This window comes from Triturus cristatus, chromosome 4_1 (assembly GCF_964204655.1).
Source record: "Triturus cristatus chromosome 4_1, aTriCri1.1, whole genome shotgun sequence".
NCBI classification, from domain to species: domain Eukaryota; kingdom Metazoa; phylum Chordata; class Amphibia; order Caudata; family Salamandridae; genus Triturus; species Triturus cristatus.
This window is the reverse complement of record NC_140585.1, coordinates 107,025,496-107,038,006: the sequence shown is the minus strand read 5'-3', so window position 1 is coordinate 107,038,006 and position 12,511 is coordinate 107,025,496. Positions and strand designations below refer to the sequence as shown.

The following is a 12,511-nucleotide window of genomic DNA, read 5'->3' as shown; positions in this document are numbered from 1 at the left end:
TGGTGACTTTGAGAGGGAGCTGCAGGTAATGTTCATGATTTTCATCGATCTGCTCCTGATCCCCACCCCCACAACCTTTCTTGAGCGAGAGATAATTACAGCGCTGAAAGATACTTCAGCCACTCCTTCGATAGCTCAGTTGGTAGAGCGGAGGACTGTAGCATAAAGTCAGACATCCTTAGGTCGCTGGTTCAAATCCGGCTCGAAGGATTTTTTGCTTCGATTTCCATATCTTTCACTTTTATTCAAACAATACCTTCCATTGATTATGATCGAGACTTTGCAGTCCCTGGGTTTCAGGGATTCCTTGCATCCATCAAACAGCTCGAGTGCAAAAGTGGGGATGTAGCTCAGTGGTAGAGCGCATGCTTCGCATGTATGAGGTCCCGGGTTCAATCCCCGGCATCTCCAGGAGCCTCTGTTCCTTATCTTGGCTTTTTTCCAGAAGGCTAGCCTGCCATCATGCAGAAAGAAGAAGTTTGTCATGCAGTTGGGGTGAGAGCCCCACTTAAATAGTCAGACATTTGCTTTGGAAAAATCTTTGAACTAGGCATAGTTGGCGCATTTCAAGAAAATCGGAGAATTTTGCATTCCAAAAGAAGGAAATAAATGCCCTCTCTGAGGATCGAACTCAGGACCTTCAGATTATGAGACTGACGCGCTGCCTACTGCGCTAAGAAGGCTGTATATAGGCATCTGTACATAAGACCATGAAGATCATCCAGGTACAAGGCTGAAGGATTTTCCTGACTGACATTGTATACTGCAGAGTCGAATGGGGTGATGTGGCCGTCGGTTCAATGCAGGGTTTCCAATCATACAGTCAAACCTTGCAGAAGTGGGGATGTAGCTCAGTGGTAGAGCGCATGCTTTGCATGTATGAGGCCCCGGGTTCAATCCCCGGCATCTCCAGACTTTTGCCATGCTTACCTTGGATTTTGGGCCGAAAGCTAGGCTGGCATCATGATGAAGGAAGAGATATGTCCTCCAACCGGGATGAGGACCCCGCTTAATCTGTCAGACGTTTGCCTTGAAAAATCCCATGAAATGGGGCTATCTCATTTTTGATGATTATAGATCAAAAGAATCCTACTTGTTGAAGACATCAAAGTGATGATTCATCTTGACAACCATAATGCTTTGATGATAGAAATCTGTCGCATCTCTCTTGATCATTGGTAAGGGTTCTTCTTCTAAACCAGAGACTCTTTACAGTAGCTTTTAGAAAAACGGAATATTTTGTTTATCTCAATCACCTTCAATCTACAGATTTTTCCGTTCTCTTTCCTTTTGAAAATGCATCCAAAATGCACGTTCTTGATGCTGGGTGCGTAGTAATGACTCCCATAACTTTCTGTCATTTCTTTCATGGTTCCGCGCAGCCATCCATTTGCCACCAATGCTGCCCAAGGTCTTTGTATCAAAGTTCCTTTCCTTTCTGTAAAATTGAAATTTGGAGCACCCCTGCTTATCCCCAAGCCAAGACAGAACATGAACTTTGGTCTGAAATCCTCCTTTGGGGTGATAAGACGTACCTTACAGTGTGCTCTAAGAACTGGTGACTTTGAGAGGGAGCTGCAGGTAATGTTCATGATTTTCATCGATCTGCTCCTGATCCCCACCCCCATAACCTTTCTTGAGCGAGAGATAATTACAGCGCTGAAAGATACTTCAGCCACTCCTTCGATAGCTCAGTTGGTAGAGCGGAGGACTGTAGCATAAAGTCAGACATCCTTAGGTCGCTGGTTCAAATCCGGCTTGAAGGATTTTTTGCTTCGATTTCCATATCTTTCACTTTTATTCAAACAATACCTTCCATTGATTATGATCGAGACTTTGCAGTCCCTGGGTTTCAGGGATTCCTTGCATCCATCAAACAGCTCGAGTGCAAAAGTGGGGATGTAGCTCAGTGGTAGAGCGCATGCTTCGCATGTATGAGGTCCCGGGTTCAATCCCCGGCATCTCCAGGAGCCTCTGTTCCTTATCTTGGCTTTTTTCCAGAAGGCTAGCCTGCCATCATGCAGAAAGAAGAAGTTTGTCATGCAGTTGGGGTGAGAGCCCCACTTAAATAGTCAGACATTTGCTTTGGAAAAATCTTTGAACTAGGCATAGTTTGCGCATTTCAAGAAAATCGGAGAATTTTGCATTCCAAAAGAAGGAAATAAATGCCCTCTCTGAGGATCGAACTCAGGACCTTCAGATTATGAGACTGACGCGCTGCCTACTGCGCTAAGAAGGCTGTATATAGGCATCTGTACATAAGACCATGAAGATCATCCAGGTACAAGGCTGAAGGATTTTCCTGACTGACATTGTATACTGCAGAGTCGAATGGGGTGATGTGGCCGTCGGTTCAATGCAGGGTTTCCAATCATACAGTCAAACCTTGCAGAAGTGGGGATGTAGCTCAGTGGTAGAGCGCATGCTTTGCATGTATGAGGCCCCGGGTTCAATCCCCGGCATCTCCAGACTTTTGCCATGCTTACCTTGGATTTTGGGCCGAAAGCTAGGCTGGCATCATGATGAAGGAAGAGATATGTCCTCCAACCGGGATGAGGACCCCGCTTAATCTGTCAGACGTTTGCCTTGAAAAATCCCATGAAATGGGGCTATCTCATTTTTGATGATTATAGATCAAAAGAATCCTACTTGTTGAAGACATCAAAGTGATGATTCATCTTGACAACCATAATGCTTTGATGATAGAAATCTGTCGCATCTCTCTTGATCATTGGTAAGGGTTCTTCTTCTAAACCAGAGACTCTTTACAGTAGCTTTTAGAAAAACGGAATATTTTGTTTATCTCAATCACCTTCAATCTACAGATTTTTCCGTTCTCTTTCCTTTTGAAAATGCATCCAAAATGCACGTTCTTGATGCTGGGTGCGTAGTAATGACTCCCATAACTTTCTGTCATTTCTTTCATGGTTCCGCGCAGCCATCCATTTGCCACCAATGCTGCCCAAGGTCTTTGTATCAAAGTTCCTTTCCTTTCTGTAAAATTGAAATTTGGAGCACCCCTGCTTATCCCCAAGCCAAGACAGAACATGAACTTTGGTCTGAAATCCTCCTTTGGGGTGATAAGATGTACCTTACAGTGTGCTCTAAGAACTGGTGACTTTGAGAGGGAGCTGCAGGTAATGTTCATGATTTTCATCGATCTGCTCCTGATCCCCACCCCCACAACCTTTCTTGAGCGAGAGATAATTACAGCGCTGAAAGATACTTCAGCCACTCCTTCGATAGCTCAGTTGGTAGAGCGGAGGACTGTAGCATAAAGTCAGACATCCTTAGGTCGCTGGTTCAAATCCGGCTCGAAGGATTTTTTGCTTCGATTTCCATATATTTCACTTTTATTCAAACAATACCTTCCATTGATTATGATCGAGACTTTGCAGTCCCTGGGTTTCAGGGATTCCTTGCATCCATCAAACAGCTCGAGGGCAAAAGTGGGGATGTAGCTCAGTGGTAGAGCGCATGCTTCGCATGTATGAGGTCCCGGGTTCAATCCCCGGCATCTCCAGGAGCCTCTGTTCCTTATCTTGGCTTTTTTCCAGAAGGCTAGCCTGCCATCATGCAGAAAGAAGAAGTTTGTCATGCAGTTGGGGTGAGAGCCCCACTTAAATAGTCAGACATTTGCTTTGGAAAAATCTTTGAACTAGGCATAGTTTGCGCATTTCAAGAAAATCGGAGAATTTTGCATTCCAAAAGAAGGAAATAAATGCCCTCTCTGAGGATCGAACTCAGGACCTTCAGATTATGAGACTGACGCGCTGCCTACTGCGCTAAGAAGGCTGTATATAGGCATCTGTACATAAGACCATGAAGATCATCCAGGTACAAGGCTGAAGGATTTTCCTGACTGACATTGTATACTGCAGAGTCGAATGGGGTGATGTGGCCGTCGGTTCAATGCAGGGTTTCCAATCATACAGTCAAACCTTGCAGAAGTGGGGATGTAGCTCAGTGGTAGAGCGCATGCTTTGCATGTATGAGGCCCCGGGTTCAATCCCCGGCATCTCCAGACTTTTGCCATGCTTACCTTGGATTTTGGGCCGAAAGCTAGGCTGGCATCATGATGAAGGAAGAGATATGTCCTCCAACCGGGATGAGGACCCCGCTTAATCTGTCAGACGTTTGCCTTGAAAAATCCCTTGAAATGGGGCTATCTCATTTTTGATGATTATAGATCAAAAGAATCCTACTTGTTGAAGACATCAAAGTGATGATTCATCTTGACAACCATAATGCTTTGATGATAGAGATCTGTCGCATCTCTCTTGATCATTGGTAAGGGTTCTTCTTCTAAACCAGAGACTCTTTACAGTAGCTTTTAGAAAAACGGAATATTTTGTTTATCTCAATCACCTTCAATCTACAGATTTTTCCGTTCTCTTTCCTTTTGAAAATGCATCCAAAATGCACGTTCTTGATGCTGGGTGCGTAGTAATGACTCCCATAACTTTCTGTCATTTCTTTCATGGTTCCGCGCAGCCATCCATTTGCCACCAATGCTGCCCAAGGTCTTTGTATCAAAGTTCCTTTCCTTTCTGTAAAATTGAAATTTGGAGCACCCCTGCTTATCCCCAAGCCAAGACAGAACATGAACTTTGGTCTGAAATCCTCCTTTGGGGTGATAAGACGTACCTTACAGTGTGCTCTAAGAACTGGTGACTTTGAGAGGGAGCTGCAGGTAATGTTCATGATTTTCATCGATCTGCTCCTGATCCCCACCCCCACAACCTTTCTTGAGCGAGAGATAATTACAGCGCTGAAAGATACTTCAGCCACTCCTTCGATAGCTCAGTTGGTAGAGCGGAGGACTGTAGCATAAAGTCAGACATCCTTAGGTCGCTGGTTCAAATCCGGCTCGAAGGATTTTTTGCTTCGATTTCCATATATTTCACTTTTATTCAAACAATACCTTCCATTGATTATGATCGAGACTTTGCAGTCCCTGGGTTTCAGGGATTCCTTGCATCCATCAAACAGCTCGAGTGCAAAAGTGGGGATGTAGCTCAGTGGTAGAGCGCATGCTTCGCATGTATGAGGTCCCGGGTTCAATCCCCGGCATCTCCAGGAGCCTCTGTTCCTTATCTTGGCTTTTTTCCAGAAGGCTAGCCTGCCATCATGCAGAAAGAAGAAGTTTGTCATGCAGTTGGGGTGAGAGCCCCACTTAAATAGTCAGACATTTGCTTTGGAAAAATCTTTGAACTAGGCATAGTTGGCGCATTTCAAGAAAATCGGAGAATTTTGCATTCCAAAAGAAGGAAATAAATGCCCTCTCTGAGGATCGAACTCAGGACCTTCAGATTATGAGACTGACGCGCTGCCTACTGCGCTAAGAAGGCTGTATATAGGCATCTGTACATAAGACCATGAAGATCATCCAGGTACAAGGCTGAAGGATTTTCCTGACTGACATTGTATACTGCAGAGTCGAATGGGGTGATGTGGCCGTCGGTTCAATGCAGGGTTTCCAATCATACAGTCAAACCTTGCAGAAGTGGGGATGTAGCTCAGTGGTAGAGCGCATGCTTTGCATGTATGAGGCCCCGGGTTCAATCCCCGGCATCTCCAGACTTTTGCCATGCTTACCTTGGATTTTGGGCCGAAAGCTAGGCTGGCATCATGATGAAGGAAGAGATATGTCCTCCAACCGGGATGAGGACCCCGCTTAATCTGTCAGACGTTTGCCTTGAAAAATCCCATGAAATGGGGCTATCTCATTTTTGATGATTATAGATCAAAAGAATCCTACTTGTTGAAGACATCAAAGTGATGATTCATCTTGACAACCATAATGCTTTGATGATAGAAATCTGTCGCATCTCTCTTGATCATTGGTAAGGGTTCTTCTTCTAAACCAGAGACTCTTTACAGTAGCTTTTAGAAAAACGGAATATTTTGTTTATCTCAATCACCTTCAATCTACAGATTTTTCCGTTCTCTTTCCTTTTGAAAATGCATCCAAAATGCACGTTCTTGATGCTGGGTGCGTAGTAATGACTCCCATAACTTTCTGTCATTTCTTTCATGGTTCCGCGCAGCCATCCATTTGCCACCAATGCTGCCCAAGGTCTTTGTATCAAAGTTCCTTTCCTTTCTGTAAAATTGAAATTTGGAGCACCCCTGCTTATCCCCAAGCCAAGACAGAACATGAACTTTGGTCTGAAATCCTCCTTTGGGGTGATAAGACGTACCTTACAGTGTGCTCTAAGAACTGGTGACTTTGAGAGGGAGCTGCAGGTAATGTTCATGATTTTCATCGATCTGCTCCTGATCCCCACCCCCATAACCTTTCTTGAGCGAGAGATAATTACAGCGCTGAAAGATACTTCAGCCACTCCTTCGATAGCTCAGTTGGTAGAGCGGAGGACTGTAGCATAAAGTCAGACATCCTTAGGTCGCTGGTTCAAATCCGGCTTGAAGGATTTTTTGCTTCGATTTCCATATCTTTCACTTTTATTCAAACAATACCTTCCATTGATTATGATCGAGACTTTGCAGTCCCTGGGTTTCAGGGATTCCTTGCATCCATCAAACAGCTCGAGTGCAAAAGTGGGGATGTAGCTCAGTGGTAGAGCGCATGCTTCGCATGTATGAGGTCCCGGGTTCAATCCCCGGCATCTCCAGGAGCCTCTGTTCCTTATCTTGGCTTTTTTCCAGAAGGCTAGCCTGCCATCATGCAGAAAGAAGAAGTTTGTCATGCAGTTGGGGTGAGAGCCCCACTTAAATAGTCAGACATTTGCTTTGGAAAAATCTTTGAACTAGGCATAGTTTGCGCATTTCAAGAAAATCGGAGAATTTTGCATTCCAAAAGAAGGAAATAAATGCCCTCTCTGAGGATCGAACTCAGGACCTTCAGATTATGAGACTGACGCGCTGCCTACTGCGCTAAGAAGGCTGTATATAGGCATCTGTACATAAGACCATGAAGATCATCCAGGTACAAGGCTGAAGGATTTTCCTGACTGACATTGTATACTGCAGAGTCGAATGGGGTGATGTGGCCGTCGGTTCAATGCAGGGTTTCCAATCATACAGTCAAACCTTGCAGAAGTGGGGATGTAGCTCAGTGGTAGAGCGCATGCTTTGCATGTATGAGGCCCCGGGTTCAATCCCCGGCATCTCCAGACTTTTGCCATGCTTACCTTGGATTTTGGGCCGAAAGCTAGGCTGGCATCATGATGAAGGAAGAGATATGTCCTCCAACCGGGATGAGGACCCCGCTTAATCTGTCAGACGTTTGCCTTGAAAAATCCCATGAAATGGGGCTATCTCATTTTTGATGATTATAGATCAAAAGAATCCTACTTGTTGAAGACATCAAAGTGATGATTCATCTTGACAACCATAATGCTTTGATGATAGAAATCTGTCGCATCTCTCTTGATCATTGGTAAGGGTTCTTCTTCTAAACCAGAGACTCTTTACAGTAGCTTTTAGAAAAACGGAATATTTTGTTTATCTCAATCACCTTCAATCTACAGATTTTTCCGTTCTCTTTCCTTTTGAAAATGCATCCAAAATGCACGTTCTTGATGCTGGGTGCGTAGTAATGACTCCCATAACTTTCTGTCATTTCTTTCATGGTTCCGCGCAGCCATCCATTTGCCACCAATGCTGCCCAAGGTCTTTGTATCAAAGTTCCTTTCCTTTCTGTAAAATTGAAATTTGGAGCACCCCTGCTTATCCCCAAGCCAAGACAGAACATGAACTTTGGTCTGAAATCCTCCTTTGGGGTGATAAGATGTACCTTACAGTGTGCTCTAAGAACTGGTGACTTTGAGAGGGAGCTGCAGGTAATGTTCATGATTTTCATCGATCTGCTCCTGATCCCCACCCCCACAACCTTTCTTGAGCGAGAGATAATTACAGCGCTGAAAGATACTTCAGCCACTCCTTCGATAGCTCAGTTGGTAGAGCGGAGGACTGTAGCATAAAGTCAGACATCCTTAGGTCGCTGGTTCAAATCCGGCTCGAAGGATTTTTTGCTTCGATTTCCATATATTTCACTTTTATTCAAACAATACCTTCCATTGATTATGATCGAGACTTTGCAGTCCCTGGGTTTCAGGGATTCCTTGCATCCATCAAACAGCTCGAGGGCAAAAGTGGGGATGTAGCTCAGTGGTAGAGCGCATGCTTCGCATGTATGAGGTCCCGGGTTCAATCCCCGGCATCTCCAGGAGCCTCTGTTCCTTATCTTGGCTTTTTTCCAGAAGGCTAGCCTGCCATCATGCAGAAAGAAGAAGTTTGTCATGCAGTTGGGGTGAGAGCCCCACTTAAATAGTCAGACATTTGCTTTGGAAAAATCTTTGAACTAGGCATAGTTTGCGCATTTCAAGAAAATCGGAGAATTTTGCATTCCAAAAGAAGGAAATAAATGCCCTCTCTGAGGATCGAACTCAGGACCTTCAGATTATGAGACTGACGCGCTGCCTACTGCGCTAAGAAGGCTGTATATAGGCATCTGTACATAAGACCATGAAGATCATCCAGGTACAAGGCTGAAGGATTTTCCTGACTGACATTGTATACTGCAGAGTCGAATGGGGTGATGTGGCCGTCGGTTCAATGCAGGGTTTCCAATCATACAGTCAAACCTTGCAGAAGTGGGGATGTAGCTCAGTGGTAGAGCGCATGCTTTGCATGTATGAGGCCCCGGGTTCAATCCCCGGCATCTCCAGACTTTTGCCATGCTTACCTTGGATTTTGGGCCGAAAGCTAGGCTGGCATCATGATGAAGGAAGAGATATGTCCTCCAACCGGGATGAGGACCCCGCTTAATCTGTCAGACGTTTGCCTTGAAAAATCCCTTGAAATGGGGCTATCTCATTTTTGATGATTATAGATCAAAAGAATCCTACTTGTTGAAGACATCAAAGTGATGATTCATCTTGACAACCATAATGCTTTGATGATAGAGATCTGTCGCATCTCTCTTGATCATTGGTAAGGGTTCTTCTTCTAAACCAGAGACTCTTTACAGTAGCTTTTAGAAAAACGGAATATTTTGTTTATCTCAATCACCTTCAATCTACAGATTTTTCCGTTCTCTTTCCTTTTGAAAATGCATCCAAAATGCACGTTCTTGATGCTGGGTGCGTAGTAATGACTCCCATAACTTTCTGTCATTTCTTTCATGGTTCCGCGCAGCCATCCATTTGCCACCAATGCTGCCCAAGGTCTTTGTATCAAAGTTCCTTTCCTTTCTGTAAAATTGAAATTTGGAGCACCCCTGCTTATCCCCAAGCCAAGACAGAACATGAACTTTGGTCTGAAATCCTCCTTTGGGGTGATAAGACGTACCTTACAGTGTGCTCTAAGAACTGGTGACTTTGAGAGGGAGCTGCAGGTAATGTTCATGATTTTCATCGATCTGCTCCTGATCCCCACCCCCACAACCTTTCTTGAGCGAGAGATAATTACAGCGCTGAAAGATACTTCAGCCACTCCTTCGATAGCTCAGTTGGTAGAGCGGAGGACTGTAGCATAAAGTCAGACATCCTTAGGTCGCTGGTTCAAATCCGGCTCGAAGGATTTTTTGCTTCGATTTCCATATATTTCACTTTTATTCAAACAATACCTTCCATTGATTATGATCGAGACTTTGCAGTCCCTGGGTTTCAGGGATTCCTTGCATCCATCAAACAGCTCGAGTGCAAAAGTGGGGATGTAGCTCAGTGGTAGAGCGCATGCTTCGCATGTATGAGGTCCCGGGTTCAATCCCCGGCATCTCCAGGAGCCTCTGTTCCTTATCTTGGCTTTTTTCCAGAAGGCTAGCCTGCCATCATGCAGAAAGAAGAAGTTTGTCATGCAGTTGGGGTGAGAGCCCCACTTAAATAGTCAGACATTTGCTTTGGAAAAATCTTTGAACTAGGCATAGTTGGCGCATTTCAAGAAAATCGGAGAATTTTGCATTCCAAAAGAAGGAAATAAATGCCCTCTCTGAGGATCGAACTCAGGACCTTCAGATTATGAGACTGACGCGCTGCCTACTGCGCTAAGAAGACTGTATATAGGCATCTGTACATAAGACCATGAAGATCATCCAGGTACAAGGCTGAAGGATTTTCCTGACTGACATTGTATACTGCAGAGTCGAATGGGGTGATGTGGCCGTCGGTTCAATGCAGGGTTTCCAATCATACAGTAAAACCTTGCAGAAGTGGGGATGTAGCTCAGTGGTAGAGCGCATGCTTTGCATGTATGAGGCCCCGGGTTCAATCCCCGGCATCTCCAGACTTTTGCCATGCTTACCTTGGATTTTGGGCCGAAAGCTAGGCTGGCATCATGATGAAGGAAGAGATATGTCCTCCAACCGGGATGAGGACCCCGCTTAATCTGTCAGACGTTTGCCTTGAAAAATCCCATGAAATGGGGCTATCTCATTTTTGATGATTATAGATCAAAAGAATCCTACTTGTTGAAGACATCAAAGTGATGATTCATCTTGACAACCATAATGCTTTGATGATAGAAATCTGTCGCATCTCTCTTGATCATTGGTAAGGGTTCTTCTTCTAAACCAGAGACTCTTTACAGTAGCTTTTAGAAAAACGGAATATTTTGTTTATCTCAATCACCTTCAATCTACAGATTTTTCCGTTCTCTTTCCTTTTGAAAATGCATCCAAAATGCACGTTCTTGATGCTGGGTGCGTAGTAATGACTCCCATAACTTTCTGTCATTTCTTTCATGGTTCCGCGCAGCCATCCATTTGCCACCAATGCTGCCCAAGGTCTTTGTATCAAAGTTCCTTTCCTTTCTGTAAAATTGAAATTTGGAGCACCCCTGCTTATCCCCAAGCCAAGACAGAACATGAACTTTGGTCTGAAATCCTCCTTTGGGGTGATAAGATGTACCTTACAGTGTGCTCTAAGAACTGGTGACTTTGAGAGGGAGCTGCAGGTAATGTTCATGATTTTCATCGATCTGCTCCTGATCCCCACCCCCACAACCTTTCTTGAGCGAGAGATAATTACAGCGCTGAAAGATACTTCAGCCACTCCTTCGATAGCTCAGTTGGTAGAGCGGAGGACTGTAGCATAAAGTCAGACATCCTTAGGTCGCTGGTTCAAATCCGGCTCGAAGGATTTTTTGCTTCGATTTCCATATATTTCACTTTTATTCAAACAATACCTTCCATTGATTATGATCGAGACTTTGCAGTCCCTGGGTTTCAGGGATTCCTTGCATCCATCAAACAGCTCGAGGGCAAAAGTGGGGATGTAGCTCAGTGGTAGAGCGCATGCTTCGCATGTATGAGGTCCCGGGTTCAATCCCCGGCATCTCCAGGAGCCTCTGTTCCTTATCTTGGCTTTTTTCCAGAAGGCTAGCCTGCCATCATGCAGAAAGAAGAAGTTTGTCATGCAGTTGGGGTGAGAGCCCCACTTAAATAGTCAGACATTTGCTTTGGAAAAATCTTTGAACTAGGCATAGTTTGCGCATTTCAAGAAAATCGGAGAATTTTGCATTCCAAAAGAAGGAAATAAATGCCCTCTCTGAGGATCGAACTCAGGACCTTCAGATTATGAGACTGACGCGCTGCCTACTGCGCTAAGAAGGCTGTATATAGGCATCTGTACATAAGACCATGAAGATCATCCAGGTACAAGGCTGAAGGATTTTCCTGACTGACATTGTATACTGCAGAGTCGAATGGGGTGATGTGGCCGTCGGTTCAATGCAGGGTTTCCAATCATACAGTCAAACCTTGCAGAAGTGGGGATGTAGCTCAGTGGTAGAGCGCATGCTTTGCATGTATGAGGCCCCGGGTTCAATCCCCGGCATCTCCAGACTTTTGCCATGCTTACCTTGGATTTTGGGCCGAAAGCTAGGCTGGCATCATGATGAAGGAAGAGATATGTCCTCCAACCGGGATGAGGACCCCGCTTAATCTGTCAGACGTTTGCCTTGAAAAATCCCATGAAATGGGGCTATCTCATTTTTGATGATTATAGATCAAAAGAATCCTACTTGTTGAAGACATCAAAGTGATGATTCATCTTGACAACCATAATGCTTTGATGATAGAAATCTGTCGCATCTCTCTTGATCATTGGTAAGGGTTCTTCTTCTAAACCAGAGACTCTTTACAGTAGCTTTTAGAAAAACGGAATATTTTGTTTATCTCAATCACCTTCAATCTACAGATTTTTCCGTTCTCTTTCCTTTTGAAAATGCATCCAAAATGCACGTTCTTGATGCTGGGTGCGTAGTAATGACTCCCATAACTTTCTGTCATTTCTTTCATGGTTCCGCGCAGCCATCCATTTGCCACCAATGCTGCCCAAGGTCTTTGTATCAAAGTTCCTTTCCTTTCTGTAAAATTGAAATTTGGAGCACCCCTGCTTATCCCCAAGCCAAGACAGAACATGAACTTTGGTCTGAAATCCTCCTTTGGGGTGATAAGATGTACCTTACAGTGTGCTCTAAGAACTGGTGACTTTGAGAGGGAGCTGCAGGTAATGTTCATGATTTTCATCGATCTGCTCCTGATCCC

At 44.5% G+C, this 12,511-nt stretch overlaps 29 non-coding genes across 29 annotated transcripts; 22 read left to right on the top strand and 7 right to left on the bottom strand.

Moving 5' to 3' along the window:
• Nucleotides 1–124: 124 nt before the first annotated feature.
• On the top strand, nt 125–210 carry TRNAY-GUA (transfer RNA tyrosine (anticodon GUA)). The gene is given in 2 exon segments: nt 125–161; nt 175–210. It is a non-coding gene; the product is annotated as a tRNA-Tyr (tRNA).
• A 129-nt stretch (nt 211–339) lies between these two features.
• On the top strand, nt 340–411 carry TRNAA-CGC (transfer RNA alanine (anticodon CGC)). Its single transcript has one exon. It is a non-coding gene; the product is annotated as a tRNA-Ala (tRNA).
• A 199-nt stretch (nt 412–610) lies between these two features.
• Nucleotides 611–683, bottom strand: TRNAM-CAU (transfer RNA methionine (anticodon CAU)). Its single transcript has one exon. It is a non-coding gene; the product is annotated as a tRNA-Met (tRNA).
• A 157-nt stretch (nt 684–840) lies between these two features.
• On the top strand, nt 841–912 carry TRNAA-UGC (transfer RNA alanine (anticodon UGC)). The gene has a single exon. It is a non-coding gene; the product is annotated as a tRNA-Ala (tRNA).
• A 983-nt stretch (nt 913–1,895) lies between these two features.
• TRNAA-CGC (transfer RNA alanine (anticodon CGC)) lies at nt 1,896–1,967 on the top strand. The gene has a single exon. It is a non-coding gene; the product is annotated as a tRNA-Ala (tRNA).
• Nucleotides 1,968–2,166: 199 nt separating this feature from the next.
• TRNAM-CAU (transfer RNA methionine (anticodon CAU)) lies at nt 2,167–2,239 on the bottom strand. Its single transcript has one exon. It is a non-coding gene; the product is annotated as a tRNA-Met (tRNA).
• Nucleotides 2,240–2,396: 157 nt separating this feature from the next.
• TRNAA-UGC (transfer RNA alanine (anticodon UGC)) lies at nt 2,397–2,468 on the top strand. Its single transcript has one exon. It is a non-coding gene; the product is annotated as a tRNA-Ala (tRNA).
• A 768-nt stretch (nt 2,469–3,236) lies between these two features.
• TRNAY-GUA (transfer RNA tyrosine (anticodon GUA)) lies at nt 3,237–3,322 on the top strand. Its single transcript is given in 2 exon segments — nt 3,237–3,273; nt 3,287–3,322. It is a non-coding gene; the product is annotated as a tRNA-Tyr (tRNA).
• A 129-nt stretch (nt 3,323–3,451) lies between these two features.
• Nucleotides 3,452–3,523, top strand: TRNAA-CGC (transfer RNA alanine (anticodon CGC)). Its single transcript has one exon. It is a non-coding gene; the product is annotated as a tRNA-Ala (tRNA).
• Nucleotides 3,524–3,722: 199 nt separating this feature from the next.
• On the bottom strand, nt 3,723–3,795 carry TRNAM-CAU (transfer RNA methionine (anticodon CAU)). The gene has a single exon. It is a non-coding gene; the product is annotated as a tRNA-Met (tRNA).
• A 157-nt stretch (nt 3,796–3,952) lies between these two features.
• TRNAA-UGC (transfer RNA alanine (anticodon UGC)) lies at nt 3,953–4,024 on the top strand. Its single transcript has one exon. It is a non-coding gene; the product is annotated as a tRNA-Ala (tRNA).
• A 768-nt stretch (nt 4,025–4,792) lies between these two features.
• TRNAY-GUA (transfer RNA tyrosine (anticodon GUA)) lies at nt 4,793–4,878 on the top strand. Its single transcript is given in 2 exon segments — nt 4,793–4,829; nt 4,843–4,878. It is a non-coding gene; the product is annotated as a tRNA-Tyr (tRNA).
• Nucleotides 4,879–5,007: 129 nt separating this feature from the next.
• On the top strand, nt 5,008–5,079 carry TRNAA-CGC (transfer RNA alanine (anticodon CGC)). Its single transcript has one exon. It is a non-coding gene; the product is annotated as a tRNA-Ala (tRNA).
• A 199-nt stretch (nt 5,080–5,278) lies between these two features.
• Nucleotides 5,279–5,351, bottom strand: TRNAM-CAU (transfer RNA methionine (anticodon CAU)). The gene has a single exon. It is a non-coding gene; the product is annotated as a tRNA-Met (tRNA).
• Nucleotides 5,352–5,508: 157 nt separating this feature from the next.
• On the top strand, nt 5,509–5,580 carry TRNAA-UGC (transfer RNA alanine (anticodon UGC)). The gene has a single exon. It is a non-coding gene; the product is annotated as a tRNA-Ala (tRNA).
• Nucleotides 5,581–6,563: 983 nt separating this feature from the next.
• Nucleotides 6,564–6,635, top strand: TRNAA-CGC (transfer RNA alanine (anticodon CGC)). The gene has a single exon. It is a non-coding gene; the product is annotated as a tRNA-Ala (tRNA).
• A 199-nt stretch (nt 6,636–6,834) lies between these two features.
• Nucleotides 6,835–6,907, bottom strand: TRNAM-CAU (transfer RNA methionine (anticodon CAU)). The gene has a single exon. It is a non-coding gene; the product is annotated as a tRNA-Met (tRNA).
• A 157-nt stretch (nt 6,908–7,064) lies between these two features.
• Nucleotides 7,065–7,136, top strand: TRNAA-UGC (transfer RNA alanine (anticodon UGC)). The gene has a single exon. It is a non-coding gene; the product is annotated as a tRNA-Ala (tRNA).
• A 768-nt stretch (nt 7,137–7,904) lies between these two features.
• TRNAY-GUA (transfer RNA tyrosine (anticodon GUA)) lies at nt 7,905–7,990 on the top strand. The gene is given in 2 exon segments: nt 7,905–7,941; nt 7,955–7,990. It is a non-coding gene; the product is annotated as a tRNA-Tyr (tRNA).
• Nucleotides 7,991–8,119: 129 nt separating this feature from the next.
• Nucleotides 8,120–8,191, top strand: TRNAA-CGC (transfer RNA alanine (anticodon CGC)). Its single transcript has one exon. It is a non-coding gene; the product is annotated as a tRNA-Ala (tRNA).
• A 199-nt stretch (nt 8,192–8,390) lies between these two features.
• TRNAM-CAU (transfer RNA methionine (anticodon CAU)) lies at nt 8,391–8,463 on the bottom strand. Its single transcript has one exon. It is a non-coding gene; the product is annotated as a tRNA-Met (tRNA).
• A 157-nt stretch (nt 8,464–8,620) lies between these two features.
• On the top strand, nt 8,621–8,692 carry TRNAA-UGC (transfer RNA alanine (anticodon UGC)). Its single transcript has one exon. It is a non-coding gene; the product is annotated as a tRNA-Ala (tRNA).
• Nucleotides 8,693–9,460: 768 nt separating this feature from the next.
• Nucleotides 9,461–9,546, top strand: TRNAY-GUA (transfer RNA tyrosine (anticodon GUA)). The gene is given in 2 exon segments: nt 9,461–9,497; nt 9,511–9,546. It is a non-coding gene; the product is annotated as a tRNA-Tyr (tRNA).
• Nucleotides 9,547–9,675: 129 nt separating this feature from the next.
• TRNAA-CGC (transfer RNA alanine (anticodon CGC)) lies at nt 9,676–9,747 on the top strand. Its single transcript has one exon. It is a non-coding gene; the product is annotated as a tRNA-Ala (tRNA).
• Nucleotides 9,748–10,176: 429 nt separating this feature from the next.
• On the top strand, nt 10,177–10,248 carry TRNAA-UGC (transfer RNA alanine (anticodon UGC)). The gene has a single exon. It is a non-coding gene; the product is annotated as a tRNA-Ala (tRNA).
• Nucleotides 10,249–11,016: 768 nt separating this feature from the next.
• On the top strand, nt 11,017–11,102 carry TRNAY-GUA (transfer RNA tyrosine (anticodon GUA)). Its single transcript is given in 2 exon segments — nt 11,017–11,053; nt 11,067–11,102. It is a non-coding gene; the product is annotated as a tRNA-Tyr (tRNA).
• A 129-nt stretch (nt 11,103–11,231) lies between these two features.
• Nucleotides 11,232–11,303, top strand: TRNAA-CGC (transfer RNA alanine (anticodon CGC)). The gene has a single exon. It is a non-coding gene; the product is annotated as a tRNA-Ala (tRNA).
• A 199-nt stretch (nt 11,304–11,502) lies between these two features.
• Nucleotides 11,503–11,575, bottom strand: TRNAM-CAU (transfer RNA methionine (anticodon CAU)). The gene has a single exon. It is a non-coding gene; the product is annotated as a tRNA-Met (tRNA).
• Nucleotides 11,576–11,732: 157 nt separating this feature from the next.
• On the top strand, nt 11,733–11,804 carry TRNAA-UGC (transfer RNA alanine (anticodon UGC)). The gene has a single exon. It is a non-coding gene; the product is annotated as a tRNA-Ala (tRNA).
• The last annotated feature ends 707 nt before the right edge of the window (nt 11,805–12,511 follow it).